The sequence below is a fragment of the Amblyomma americanum genome, chromosome 1 (assembly GCF_052857255.1).
Source record: "Amblyomma americanum isolate KBUSLIRL-KWMA chromosome 1, ASM5285725v1, whole genome shotgun sequence".
Taxonomy (NCBI): domain Eukaryota; kingdom Metazoa; phylum Arthropoda; class Arachnida; order Ixodida; family Ixodidae; genus Amblyomma; species Amblyomma americanum.
The window spans coordinates 476,315,292-476,330,624 of NC_135497.1; the positions used below are offsets into that span (position 1 = coordinate 476,315,292).

Below are 15,333 nucleotides of genomic sequence, written 5' to 3' on the forward strand. Positions count from 1 at the left end.
AATGTGCATTCTTTTGTTCACCAGTTCACCATACTTTCTGTTTCTTCTGTATGAACCCTGTTTGTGGTAAAACGATCGAGTGTTGCGGCGGATATTATGCATGCAGTAAACCTTTCATTCATTTCATTTATGCTGAGGTCTTCACCAAATTTTTTTTCCAGAGTTGCGCTTCTTGTAAAAACTGACCAGTTGGTGAGGTTTCTTCTCAAGCGCAGTGGTCTTGTGCAGAAGGCTGGAGTAGACAATGAGAGCCTGATGAGTGTAGGTAAGTGATCACATCCGAAGAAGTTATTTGAAACATCCCATTTAATATCGTTAAAGAGAGACGGTGGTGCAAAAGCTGGATGAAAGTAGCCCATTTTTGCTGAGCTTGGGCACAAATATGACGCTTTTCCCGTATTTAAAAGACAGACATTATTTGAGAGGATAAAATTTCTGATTGTGTGGCCACTATAGTCAAAGCGTTCGCATTTCAAAACTGGGAATGCGCGTTATAATCGCCGACTACTAGATTTGGCTCCGGCACTTCATTAATGAGGCCTTCGAAACCTTGCACTGTTAATGGGATATGCGGGGGAAGATGTACAGAACATATCGTTAGTGTTTTGCAGCTCACGACGCTAACCACAACCGCCTGAAATTTTTTAAGTTTCTTGAGTAGGGACTCCGCTTTTGATATCTCAATAGGACAGGTTTATTTCAGCCAGGTGAATACCGGCACGAGCACGAGACACGCGCCAGCTGCAGCGCGCCTCCCGCGAGCGCGCAGCATCGCAGCCAAGCTAGCCGGCCTACCCACTGCTTGTGGCTACTGCCTACATCATCTCCCGTGACAAATAATCAAACTCTTGTAAGGAATGACGCAACGTCAACACACCTGGTGTGCTGGTGGGAGGCGTCAGCGCGGGCTGTTTGTGAATCTTCTGGAGAAACTGAAGTCCCAGGGAGTGTTAGCGCCTTGTCTTCATGTAAGTCGCTATATAGAGATTCCTCGTATACGACGTCTTGGTTGTCTCTCTCCTATTCCGCAGACTTGAGAAAAGGGATAGATGGGATCGTTTTTGCCGTACAATGCTATTTCCAGTGTCAACTCTATATGATCTAGGCTCGCTTGCAGACGCCACCACGTTCTCTTTTCGCTTTAAGTCTGTAACCCAGACATTTTTCTCCTTCTAGAAAGGTCGGAAGTTGCGGTACGCGATGTTGTCTGTCGTAGTTTCTTCGCTGCTGTTCGCGGCATTGGGTTTCAAAATTCTGAAGGTTAGTGGCGTCTGGTAACCAGACAACAAGCAATCCGGGAGTCAGGGGAATCTGTCCATAACCGCCTCCCCGCCATTTTTCATTGGAGTTGACCGGTAGGACAAGCGGGTCAGGTACAGGTCTTGGGCCTTCTTCATTGAAGTTTTGATGATTTTCACAGCAGCTTTAGCGAGTGGCGTTGGTCTGAGGGTAGTGTGGACTTGATATGAGTTGTTCGAAGCCGTATTTGAGCAGACGCAGTGAAGTCAGAGGATTTAAACTGCACATCATTATCAGAGACCGCCACCTCTGGAACGCTGTGTGGGGCGAAAATTGATTTACCCTGATCGATCACTTCACTGGATGATAGATTCTCTAGGCGAGTCAGTTACGGATATCGGGAGTAATAATCAGTCACGATTGACCACCAGTGGCTATTCAAGAAGAACAGGTTCATTGCAACTCTCTCCCACGGTGTTGGCGGAAACTCTGTGCTTTCAAGGGGCATTTTTCGGCTGTTGGACGCCTTGACACACGCATGACAGAGTTTTATAGTGGTTGCGATGTATTTTGCCACTGTAGGCCACGAAACGGAGTCCTTAGCACGGCCCTTGGTTTTCGTGATGCTGAAATTACCTTCGTGCAAAAGGCGCAAAATTTCTTTCCTGCACGACAGTGGGACTTCCACACGGGATGTGTAGTGTAGCAGATCGTCCTCTGCAGTGAGCTCTTGACGATGCTCTTAGAATGATCTCACTTCAAGGGGCAAATCTCGTCGGGAAGGCCATTCTTTTGTGCAGAGTTCGCGGAGATAAACGCGCACGCGATCTGATTTTTGGGATTCTTTCAGCCACTGAAGGCTGTGCTGCTTCATGGAAGGGTTGTCCTCACGGAGCGCAAAAAGTGTGGTTCGCGAGAAGTTCTTTACCAGGTACATTTACCACATCATACTGGCACCTCATCATTCGCATCTTAGTCTTTGTAGCTCCGGTCTAAGGTCATCAAGACTTTTTGACATAAAGATAGCTACCAACGGGTTTTGTGTGTTTCGATTGTGAATTGCTTCCCGACCAGGTGGTCACTGAATTTTCTGCAAGACCAAACCAAGAAAAGAACCTCTTTCTCTATTTGCGCAAAGTGTTTCTCCGTGTCAGATAGAAGCCGGGAGGCATACCAAATGACCGAAAACTTGCCACTGGTCTGTTTACGTCGAATAAATGCCGCCAGTCCAAAGGAAGAAGCGCCTGCCCTGACCACTGTCTCCTTAGTGGGATCGTAGACCCCTAGCAATGGGCGAGATTAAAGTAGCTGCTTCCATTTGTCGATCGCCTGCTGGTGAAGAATGTACGAAACGAATTCCTTCTTTTTTGACAGCAAACAAGAAAGCGGCTGGAGCAGGTCCAAAGGTTTTGGTACAAAGCGGGAAAGATACGTAGCCATTCCGAGATTCCCAGCAGCCTTTGCAACTGGTTTCTATTAGTGAGACTGGCCACTTTTAAGATGGCTTCAACCTTTTTTGGCTGGTTTAGTTCCTTGCTGGTCAAGCTTGTGACCTAGGAATGTTAGCTGGTCGAGGTGAAACAGGCACTTGTTATCGTTTAGTGTGGCACCTGCCTCAGTTAGTCGTTGAAGAGCAGTGCGAAGGATCCCGTTGTGCTCTTTTTCCTCTGAGCCTAATATAAGGATGTCGTTCATATGACACACAACACTTTTGACACCTTCTGGAATTTTTGACATATGCCTCTGGACGTGCTCAGGAGCAGACGCAATGCCAAATGGAAGCCTGTTGAAGGAAAATCTCCGGAATGGCGTGATGAAGGTAGTAAGCTTCTAGCTGTCTTCACTGAGTGGTATCCGCCTGAAATCTGAACTGGCATCGAGCTTCGAAAACACCTTGGCTCTGTGAAGCAGCCCGAGTGTATGCTCGACGGACGGAATCGGATGCCACTCTCTCAGGGCGTAACGCTTGAGTTCAGTGAAGTCTACGTAGATTCTAGCATCACCGTTTCGTTTTTGGACTACCACCATAGGTGCACACCACTGAGTTGTCTCATCAAAAAGTGAAATGACGCCATTTTTCATTCGCTGCAGTTCAAGCCTTGCTGCCTTGTAGAGCGGAACTGGTATGCGGCGAAAGGAGCTTAGAACAAATGGGTTCGCACCTTCGCGCAGGCGAATCTGGTGTTCTCTTAGTACCTTGCCGAGGCCCCGAAACAACAAAGGAAATTAGTTTCTTGGACTCAACTTCTTTGGGACGGCGCTGACGGAGGTAAGCACTTGCAAAGCTTTGATGCCGGGCTTGCCGAGTAAGGGAGTATGGACATCTTCCAGCACGTAGATGTTTTGAAGCATTTCATGTCCACGGTAGGCGAGTTGAAGACGCGCTACGCCCTTCGCTGCGAGAGTTCTCCCATCAGGACTATAGAGCTACCGAGGACCACACGACAACGGAGGTTGATGTCCGAGCATACTGAAAGTCGTAGGTGGGAGGAAAGATTCGTCGGAGCCTTTGCTGATCAAGAATTTGACAGGTTTGCCTTGCACGAGGACGGTTGTCTCTCATGTCGACGTAATGAAAAACGAGACGGTTCCGAGAAATACACCTTCGCTGTCGGGTACTGATGCTTCAACGACGTCAATCTGGCGTGACATGCAGACAGACGCGAAGTGGCCCTTCTTGTGGGAGCCCTTGTACACCTGTGTCCGCGCTGGGCATAGTGAACCCAGGTGTCGTTCTTTTACACACCAATGACACAAAGTTAGAATGCTGTAAGCTGGACGCAGATGTGGCCTTGATTGAAAATGCTCTAGGCAGTCGTTGACGTGAGTAGCGTTCGTGGGGTGCCTGACTTCCTGTCTGCCTGATGCAACTTTGTTGACAATCAGCGTTTTGGGGTGAGGTTCCTCTTGCTTCAGACGTTTCCTTTCGACCTGCCCCGTAAACTCAAGCGCCTTCTGAAGAGTAAGATCAGCGTCAAGTTACAGTCTCGCTGACAATTGCTGGTCTTGAATGCCGACGGCCAGTCTGTCTCGAACCAGTTCCTTTCGGAGGGTGCCGTCCATACAATAGTTGGAAAGCGTGTGAAGCGCATTTACGGAGTCTTCCAAGGATTCGCCGTCGTTTTGGACCGTCGTGTCGAAGCGTGCCCGTTCAAAAATAACGTTGCGCCGCGGTGTGAAGTAGCTGTCGAACTACTTCAGGACGACTTCAAAGTTCTGAGCGTTCTTTCCAGAGAGTTTGAAGGTTCCGAAGACGTCGTCGGCCTGGTCAGCCATCAATTAAAGAAGCGTGTTGGCTTGGTGTGACCCTGATTTCTCGCAGAGACCAGAAGCCGGGTAGAAACACTCGAACCGCTTCCTCCATTTCGGCCAGTGGGCAGGAGTCCTGAAACAGAAGGCCTCGGGCGGTTGAATGACGAAGGAAGCCATGTACTGGCCGCGTAGTCCAGGCTGTAGACGCTGCTGTGACGTATGCCACCGTAGACAGGTATCTGAGCGAGAGAACGCAGCCTCGGTTGGGCTTACTGTGGGAATTGCGTTACTTCTGACACCATGTTAAGACGCCAACAGGACATGTTTATTCCATCCAGGCGAATACCCGCAGGAGCACGAGACATGTGCCAGCCGCTGCGAGCCTAGCGCGAGCGCGAGCAGCGCAGCCAAGCTAACTACCTAGCCACTGCATGTGGCTACTGCCTACAACACGTTGAGTGACAATTGCGACGCTTTCCGGCAGTCTATTTGCCGGCTCGCGATTGCAACTAAGTTTTATATTATTTTAAAATATTTACATGTTGTGGCCAAGATTGGTCTCCTGAACACATAAGGCTCCAGGCAACATTGACCCTAGAATATATGTTACATCACCCTAATTCATCAACAGTCCTCTACAGTTCCATTGAACCACAAAAGACATGTTTTTGTTCTTGGGTGGGAATGGAATGAAAGAAGATTCATTTTTCTGGGCCCGCTTTGAGGGCATATTTTTGTTTCGCTCAATAGAGCTTTTCTGCCGCTCCAAAGCGGACGTTCTGAGAGTTAAATCCATCACCTCCCCAGAGGTGATGGAGGACCGCGAATTAAGCTGCGGATGTCTGATGTTCAGGGCTCCCCCAGTGGGAAGAAGTCCTGCGGGATCCCGACCCATGGACCGGCGCTCCCTACTTTGGCAATGGCTGGGAAGCTTTCGCTGTCCCTGCTTGGGAAGCGGATGACCCTGTCATAGGCTCGGTCTATGTGGGCTCGGCCAGTGCCAGAGTGCTGTGTGGTGCTATCTATGCCCCTGCGCACCACATCAGCAAAGTTAGGTTTAGCTGTGAAGGAGATTGTGTTGGTAAGCGCAAAACGCCGTCGTGCTTCTTTAAATAAGATGTTTTCATCCTTCTTTTATGGCGATTGTCCCTTTTTCTTTCTTCCATGACGGACACGCACTGGAGTATGCCGCATGGTCTCCTTCACAATTTGCGCAGCGCGGGGCTGCGTCACATTCATCACAAAGGTAGTCCTTCAAAGCAAATTTTGCGCAAGTTTTGCAACCACGGTAACTCTCTGAGCCGTGGCCGATTCATTGACACTTGAAACATCGGCGAGGTTTGGGTATGCCTGGTCTTACATTTACTTTCAAATATCCCACTTCGATGGTGTCGGGCGATGTGCTGGTGTTGAACGTCAGGATGAAGTGTATTGTGTTTATTTCCTTATTTTCCTTTCGGATCTTGATTCAGTGAATATCTATGACGTCTTGATCAGTGAGCATTTCGAGCATTTTTTTTTCGGTGATGTGGGCAAAATCATTTTCAGATATTACGCCTCGGCCAGTGTTCAAAGATCGATGGGATGTAAAGGAGAAAGGGATTTTCCATAATCACACGAGGTTTTTAGAGTTTTGAGTGTCGGACGTTGCCACGTAGTTCGAGCAATAAGTCGCCGCTGGCTGTTTCAGATACCTTGTAGCCAATGCCCAAGGTTTATATGAAGCGTTTTTGACGCAAGGAAGGGGGATAACATTCTTGCCTGCTCAGCTTCCACTTCGCTATTAATGACATGGCATTTGGGAAAGGGTACTTTTCATTTCTGAACACGTTTTCTGCCTCGTTCCACCCTCTTTTAAGAGAGCGATCAAGTTTGGAAAGGGGAGGAGCCATGAACTGTATATATTATTCGATAACGATGCCAGCCACCCAACAAAGAGCCCAACGAGGTGACGGGGCAGGTACTTTCAAGCAAGTCCTGCCCACGCCAGCTGTACACCCCAATTATAACCAAATATGAAGCAGCTCACGGTGGTTGGCTACACAGGCTAACCCTACCCGCCTATGAAAAGTGAAAAACCGAAAAGAGAGGAGGAGACCGGAGAGCTGTAAGAAAAGATAGGAAAGTGAAAGATGGAGGGCGGGGTAGGAAATGCCGACTGTCAATTTTGCCCGGTCGGGTCAGGCCAGAGGTGCCGTCTACGGGAAGCTGGGGCCAAAGTGGTGTGTTGCCTCCGTCGAGGGGCCTTAAAGGTCCAAACGCTCGGTATCGGCGAAAACCACCAGGATTCCCTTGTCCACGGACACGGCGTTGCCACGCATGGCTAGGCGCGGGCGCTCGGGTCCGTGGTCAGAGAGAGAGAGAGAAACAACTTTATTGATTCGAGCTCGACGTCTGCTTAGACGCCGTCGATGGGAGTGGTTCCCTCTTCACGGGACCCATATGCTTCCCTAGCCGCCTGGCCCCTGGAGATCAGGACGAGCTGGTCTTCCACGGCGGGGCTGGTTAGCAAGAGCTCCCATCGCTCGGTAAGGGAGGGTGAGGGATGGGGTGGGGTAGTGGGGCAGGTAAGAGGTGGGGGGATTTCTTTGTTGAAGTTGCATACTCCAATGACATGTTGGAGCGTGCCTAACTGCGCCTTGCAGAAATCACATTCCTTCTCGTACCTTTCCGGGTACATCTTGTTTTGAAGGTAAAGGTGCGGGAAGGATCCTGCCTGTATCTGCCTGTAGATCGCTTGCTGTTCTCTGGTAAGCGATTTGTGAGGATCGGGGTAACGTCGCCTCTCCGTCTTGTAATAGTTCGTAATGTCCTTATAACTAATAATGGACTTTGGCTCACGTTCCTCTGCCCGGTATTCCATCTCTCGGGCGAACTGGTGGGCAAGTTCGTTGCCCTCCAGCCCAGAGTGAGCCGGTGTCCATATCAACTCAACTTTCCTTTCCGGAACGTCGCGTTTACTTTTGAGAATTCCTAGTGCCGCAAGGGACACCCACCTTTTTCTGTAACTGTTATACGCCTTTTGCGAGTCAGTGACAATTCTTCCCACTTTGGGCTGCGCGAGTGCTAGCGCTATCGCGGCCTCTTCTACCACCTCTGGAAAAGACGTCTCAATAGAGGCGCAGGTTACGAGCATATCCCGCGTCGTAACTGCCAGCGTGGCTTTCGATGAAAAATTGGGTAATGAAGCGTCTGTGAAGAGAGTGACGCCCTGTTCTTCTTCTTCTATTTGATCTAATGTCTCCGTCAAAGCCGCTATACGAGCCGCTCTGCGGCCGTCGTTACGACCCGGCCTCATGTTTCGAGGCAGCGGTTTACTGTAGATTTTATGCGCCCACAACCTGGGTAACAGTCCCGTTTCCTTCCGGTCTGCCTCTTGCCAGCCCAACTTGGCAAGAACGCGACGTCCCGCCGAAGTTTGACTGAGCCGGACTCTTTGATTAGACAGATGAGCTTCTATTAACTCTTCAGCGTTGTTGTGCTTGGTCATGCCGAGAAGCTTGTCGGTCGAGGAATGCGTCGGTATGCCCAGCGCCATCTTGGTTGCCTTGCGTATAATAACGTTCAACTGGTCCTGGTCTTTCTTGAGTAACTTCAGGTACGGCGCCGCGTAAACGATGCGCGACGTCACGAAGGCCTGGACGAGCGTCAGTGCATCGTCCTCCTTGAATCCTCTTTTTCTGTTCGTTACTCTTCTGATCATGTGCGAAATTTGTTCCGTTGAAACCTTGATCTTGTCTATCGACGCCCCCGCCTTGCCGTGGTGACGCACGGCTCACCATCGTCCCCCCTGCGGGGATATTGCTGCGCAGACTCAGAAAACCTTTCTGCTGCCACTCACCAACGCCTGCAAGTTGCAGACGCACCCCTGCAGGGAGCGTAGTGTTTCAAATGTGAGTTGCCGATGCACTGTTGCGCTACGTTGTGCACTCTACGAGGGCAGTACGATGCGTGCAGAAACCAGATTCGCTTCAGCATCTCTCTTTTAATTTTTTTAACTCTGTGGCAACGATTTAATAACACCAATTGTCATGCGAGGTATCGACCATGTGTCAGCGCGCTGACCAATGCGTACCTTTCTCTTTCTGCGCTGATGTTTCACAAAGCTTCACAGGTGATTTACGTTCAAACTAGGTTACGGATCAGTCTTTGTTCTCTCTGATAAAAATTAGGAGTCGATTCTGCGCATTTACTAACTCTCCGATAGCACATAGTCGATCGGACGTGAACATGAAGCGTACTTCAACAACATGAAAAGAGGAGGCAAATTATTTCAGCCGGCCTATGCCTGTGTAGCTCCATCATGTAGTCCAGACTCGAAGAAGCGCGTTCATTAATCTGTCAGCAAATCGTATCCATAGCAACAAGTGCACTTCATCTACGAGCCTCACTCGCTCGTGCCATGACGAACTGAGTGCACTCAAAAAACCATACGCCGATTGCAGTTTAGTTTTCTAAGTGTTGACTTCTTTTTCACGAGTTCAATTTCTTTTAGAAGGGTCAGGGAGCTCTGTCGGCCGTGTAGCTGTTACAAGGTCCCAAGCGTTGTTTTTCTTTAATGTCGTGCAATCAGCCCCTCATATGCGCGCTCATTAGTGCGTTTTTGTAATGTGATACACACTATGTATAAAACCTGAGGTGTGAATGTGTTATTTTTTCAGGATATCCACTGGTTAATATCGGCTGCTAACAGCGCAGTATTCACTGCATGACACAGTTTCAACGAGGCGTACGCCTGGTTAAATCAACGGTAGCAACGGCTTTAAAAAAGTGACGTTGAAAATCTCGGATATGCATTGCACATTGCATTTAAGGGAATATCAGTACGCAGCTGGCCGAGGGTGTTGTTTTATTGTATCGCAGAACACGCAGCTGCTAGCGTCAGTGCGAACGAAAGTTCGCAGTTCCACAGAAGTTAGTAAACACATTTGAGCAGTCAGCGCAAAATAACCGCTCGCTACCCCGCCGGATTAATTTGCCTCCACTTGCAACTAAAATAGCGATGATAATGCGCAGCACTTGAAGCTGTACTTAAATGCGCGTATTAGAACGACAAGGGCACAGATTTCGAATTTCAAACCCACTTCCCCTGCCGATTCTTGCCATCATCAGCGCCAAATTTCAAGCGAAGCTGAGGACGTGCTAGCGCAGCATGCTGGCGCTGAGTAAAAGAACCTACGTTTGGTAAAAGGTGAGCAGGCAGCGCAGCAACTGAGGCATTGTATTTTTATATCCCGCTCGCGAGATTCACGACAGCTATACTGCTATCAAAAACTGCGCATAGTATACGACGCAGCAGCTCGACGAGCTCGGCTACAGTGCCTAGAATATACTGGCACTATATTCTAAGGGATGTAGCTCGACCGAACCAACACAGAAACCGGAAGCTGTGGGCGCGGTGCTGCCAGACCACCAAGCAGTTTCGCACATCCTCTATTCCTCTCCAATAATGAAGTTTTTCTCTCTCTCATTTCTGCCTGGTACTCTCGCGGCGGTGGCGCTTCTATTTGGTAAGACCGCAGTTATTTTGTTTTGTACTATTTGTTATTCACTCTGTATTTCGTTGAGACGCATGTTACCCAGTTCGAGCAGAAAACCGCGGGCTGTAGTCACAGCTGTGCCATTCGGCGCGAAGGACGTTTCTGTGTTTTATTCGCTATTTCCACGCGCAGCGGCTTCAGAATAAGTGAAGTGAGCTATTTGTTATGAACTTCGGTAGCCACGCACGTGCAAGAGTGAGGCTGCATGTGCTCTAACAAATGGTGATCATTACATGTTTTAAAGCGATAGCCTTTAACGGCTCACGCTGGAGTCCGACCGTTACATTTTATGTCACGTTATCTGTCTGCAACGCTCGGGCCAGCTGCTCTGCTCCTCTGTCGTGAAATGAATTCATGCGCGGAAAATTCAAATCAGTGTAATGAGTCGCAAATGGCTTTCGCCTTCCCGCAGTTAAAAGATATCTAAGTGGCGCCAACGAATTTTTAGAGCATTAATTATCTCTGGTTTAATGCAGAAATATACCTAGGTGTGAAATTGTGACTAAAAATAATTCCTTTTAGCTGAGAACAAAAGCTAACGCTTGTTTAGTTCTCGGTGTTTGCACGGAAGACGCTTAATTTTATCATTTAGCCTGTTGGCGTCCTGTTAATCCTGCAGACATTGTTTGTAATGTTTGGGAATTCATAAATAACTCTTTTGGGTGTCGTGCGTGGGTCCACCTTGAATTAAAGGCACGAGAGCAGAAAGAGGACCGTTGAACTCAGTTGCTGTCTTAGCCAAAGTAATGGGAATTCGTTCTTTTAAATCTGTTTTGGGGATAAAGCTGCAGGCATGGGTTCGCAATTTGTTATTTACGTAAGCATAAATCTAAAGAGATTGCTTTTGTATTGCGAAAATTGTGCTCGGCAATGTAAAAAAATATGCTGGCTCTGGCAGCTGCGGATCGGAGAGAAGCCACGACTAATGCAAGCACCACAGGTAATTGGTCCAATATTGCAACAGGATCGTTCCATCCTGGCCCTTTGTAGGGCCGGCCTTTGCCAATACGGTTCCAATGTTGGGCCAATTACCTGTGCTGCTTGGGATATTTCTCTGTTCTCAGGTCATGCCGTCGGGAATTGCTGCCTACGGCAACTACTGCTGTGTGACGCAGTGTTGAAATAACGGCAAGACACAGAGGAAGCCACGCACTAAGTTTTCCTCTTTGCCACGAGACGACAGGTATGTACATATTTTGATTGTTTAACGTTCAAAGTTGTAACTTGTTTCTACCATAAGCTAGCTTCTTTTTTAAGGTGTCAATGTTTCTGCACACATATGTGTTCTACTTTTTTTCGTTTCGATTCAAATCCTCGAACGCCTTCACACTCAGCTTCAAATATTGGCTGTAAATTTCAAAGATAGCTACCTTTATGTTTCATGCTGTGCATCTTCTAAATGCACCTGTCATGCCAAATTCATAGCTTAGTACATCTTCGCTATTCTTGTCTACATTTGCAGACCTGTTTACATTTAAAGTGCCCTTCTGCCATATGATGTACCTGTAATTATAGACATTCTGCCCTGTACTTGTTCTTAATCTGAGCATCATAAATTCGGAACTTTGCAAAGGTAGTGTTTAGAGAGGAATAAAGCAAGACTCCCTTCCTAAGAAGGATTTTTTCTCGCCCCGGCAAAATATGGGTGATGTATGCCGGGCGGGAAGAGCTTCTTTTAAAGCTTGCTTTTGCAGTGCGCAAGGGGTATTATATATGCAGCGAGCACTTTGCAGCACACTGCTTTATGGATCCTGGGCGAACAAAGTTGACAAAAAGTGCAGTTCCTAGCGCCTCCGCTGTCACGTTGGCACGTCAATATAGCTGAGGGTAACTTGTTTTTATTTGGTGCACTCTATATGTGCGCATATTTCCGCAGATAATTTTTGTTTCTTGTGCTTTTATTCCGCTTTAGAACAAGCCGCATTCTTCTGTGCCACAAATTGCAGCATATTAGATACATGGTGTTCTTGTGGTCCCTGTTGCATGTTTTTGTGGAACACTGTGTTCTGCCACAATATCGTCATATTGGCCCAGTCGCTCGATGACTTTGGAGAGCCACAAATATTCTTGTTGATATGCTATATTGTTATGTTCAACATCATGAAGCCTTGTGAACTTCTCATTCTCACTGAATGTTGTGGGCTTGTTTCTGCACTGCAGATTCAATTTTTTCTTGTCCAGTCCTGTCTTCAGACTCGTTGGAGATGCGTTGGCAGCGAAACATTTAACAGCTTGACCAATGATTAAGTCTCGAGATTCTGAATTTATGACTGCAGTACACTTTTCTCACCCATGCACACAGTGGCTGATCATGAGAAGTCAAGGCAACATATTTGTTCGCTTATATGGACTATTATGTATCATTTTTTTAGAAAGAACGCGAGTGGTCTGCAAGCACACCTGTGCGTGGGGGGCACTGGTGTGTGTGTGTGTGTGTGTTTGGTGCAGCTGTAAACATTTCGTTTGGACTAATTGGATGATTCTTTATGAGAAGGCAGGGTTGAGAAAAACACCGGACAAATATCTTGCACACAATCAAGGGGGAACTCTCCATCTGTCCTTTTTATGAGTTCCTTTTTTGTCTGCTGCGCTTCCATACCGGGGAAAATTTTTAGTTGTTCTTCTGTGTTTCCAACTACCAAACACTTTTGTCCGTATTACGACCTCTGTCCTTGTGCTGGCACCATAGGCATAAGTAGAAATTGGTTGGATGAGGCCGTTGTAATTTCTACTGTATGCTTCTTGTAAAATACTGCCTTTATGAGAATGTTCATGAGGATTAAGACCTTTGGTCAGTGCATGCAACAGCGCGCTTGATCGGCCAATATCTTCAAGTTTAGGTAGCCAATAAATAAGCGCAGGTGGTTCTTAGCCTGGAGGATGTCATATAAATTTCTGTTGGTTGAAAAAAGGTTGCCCGTCAGGCTGGAGAAGCTCATTGTGCCTTTTTTCCTCCCACTCTCAATTCTGTTTTCTCTTTAATATCTTCGTAGGCCTTTCATCTTTAGTTGTTTTGTGTGGTGACCTCACTAGTTTTTGATAGGCAGAGATGCCATTGCGTAATTGCAGGACTACCCGAATATTTCGCCGAGAAAAGCAACCTCAGCAGAAGGTGCGATATGTTTATTTGGGGCCAACTGTTGCTTGCCAAATCATTTTCCCCTGATAGCACAACAAACTCCAAGCGACAAATACGAAAACAAGAGTCTTTCGGAGGGCGCAGCCGACACAAGCATCAAACTTAAAGGGAAGCTGAAGCACTTTTCGAAAAAAAATTTAGTTCTTTACGTCATTTCATAGCTTTTAGTCCGCTGAAATAGAATATCTCATTCCAAAAAAGCGGAAATAAACGAAAAAACTGTTTTTTAGAAGAAAACGCGCCCATCGCGTAAGAGCGCCGAGCGAACGCCGCTCTTGCCCGCGATTGGTCCGGACCGTCCTGACGTTATCTACGGCGATGATCGGCCAGCACCGACGGCGTTGCTGCGTAGCGCGTTGCTTCAGCGGGCTTTTAAGGGCTACGTTCTGAAAATTATAGATAATTCAAGCAGCGTTGAACAGTTTGGTTTCACCATGCATGTTCGAGCCATCAGCAGCTTCAGAAAACGGCGGTACCAACGATACCACGGAGTGCGCCGGCAGCGAAAGTCAAGTCGCGACATTTTCGCGTGTTAGAAATCTCGACTAGATGGATGGGTGGATGACAGCTTTTATTTCCACTGGGAATGTAGACCCCTTACTACTGACCGCTCCTGCCACGCAGGCCTGGAAGGCGGGGGCCGGAGCCTCCGTGACTAAGGCTAACAGACCTTTTATCTCTTCGCGGCATCAGCCGCCAGGCGGATTGGCTTGTTTCTGCCGAGCGGTTTCTTCGCTGCGCAGCAGGGCTTCCCAGCTTTCTCTGCTATCAATATCTTCGTGGACTCCGGTGTAGACAGCGCATTTCCATATTCTCTGCTTCCGGGTAACCATGGAACCGCCGGACTGTCGGAACCTGGACGAGTGCGCCTAAACCTATTCCGAAATAGTTGAGAACTACAGACTAAACGGAAAACTGGTGCCATTGCCTGATAAGAAGCCAAGTAATAGAGAAGCGACCGCATGGTAGCGCCTGCGAGCCGGAAATTTCGTTAACCCAGTATGGGCCTTTCACGCCCTACCAGGGTAACACGAAAACCAAATCTCGACTGATACGTATGCTTTTGCGTAGGTGCATGCGCGTGCATATGTTTTGTGTAGGTGCAAGTGGCAATGAAAAAAAAGTACATTGCGCCGAAACGTTTCTGTGTACCGCTGCTGAATAAAAGCCTGGGCACCAACTTCTTGTAACACCTGTAAAATGGTCTAATTCAGATCACCGGCACGCTTACACGATTCGCGCGAGGTAAAGCATTTCTGTGTTCATTTATTTATAGTTACTTAACTAATTACCCCCGAAGGCCTTTTCGAACTACAAAAGAATGCCAAACTGGATGAGTTGGAGTGGGTGCACTGCTGTACTGCAGCGCGAAGAGACAAGGCGACCAGGAGGAAGTTCTCGTGTGCGCTTTCCTGCTGTCGCATGTTCGGGCTACTGTTCAACCAAGAAGCTTCTGCACTTACCCCCGTACGTTGTTTTTTTTTTCATGCTGAACACGCTTTTGAACAATAATTATGGCTGCGTTTCAGATCTCGCAGTGCTACTCATCAAAACTAATGTGCTGCGAGATACAGTTGCTGCTGTTGCGTATCGACATAACGTGCACAATTAGTTGTGGCAGATATATGCGTACCGCTTGCTCAACCACTTTGCCGTTCTGATTCAAGGACAAATTTGTATGAATTCTGGCGCCATTGTAGATTGTCAGCCATGGCCAAGCGCTCATGAATGCAAATGTTTGCTTTGCTCAAATATACTAGGCTTATATAATCGGTATTTTTGTTCAATTAGGTGCAGCTGCTTGTGCTGCGCCCTGATGAAAGATTAATAGAATTGCTTGTGCTGCCATGAGGTGCAAGCAATCATGAAAAAGCAAAAAGGCACACAGTGCGTAACCAGGTCAAAAAAAGTTCTAGACAGTGTGCCTTAAAGACAGTGCTGGAAGTGGCCTTAGCCCAGCGTGTATGTGAACCAGCTGGAAAAGGCAAAGAGTTTACAAACAGGTTTGAAAGTAATATAACGAAAAGAGAAATATTGCTGCACATATTTTGCGCACGCAGTGTCGGCATGCTGCGTACCACCAGATTGTCTGGTTAACATGGAAGAGGCTAGGGGAGAACAACCGACGGATTCTACCAAGCTGTGTGCTGAGCGCTGTTCGAA

The 15,333-nt window shown here is 47.7% G+C and overlaps 1 long non-coding RNA gene across 1 annotated transcript in view; it reads left to right on the plus strand.

Annotated features, from left to right (window-relative positions):
• LOC144104810 (uncharacterized) overlaps window positions 1-15,333 on the plus strand; it is a 151,938-nt gene that overhangs the window by 126,867 nt on the left and 9,738 nt on the right. The window contains exons 4-5 of the long non-coding RNA XR_013308633.1: window positions 162-265; window positions 11,096-11,214. This is a non-coding gene — a long non-coding RNA (uncharacterized LOC144104810). The remainder of the gene's footprint in view (window positions 1-161; window positions 266-11,095; window positions 11,215-15,333) is intronic.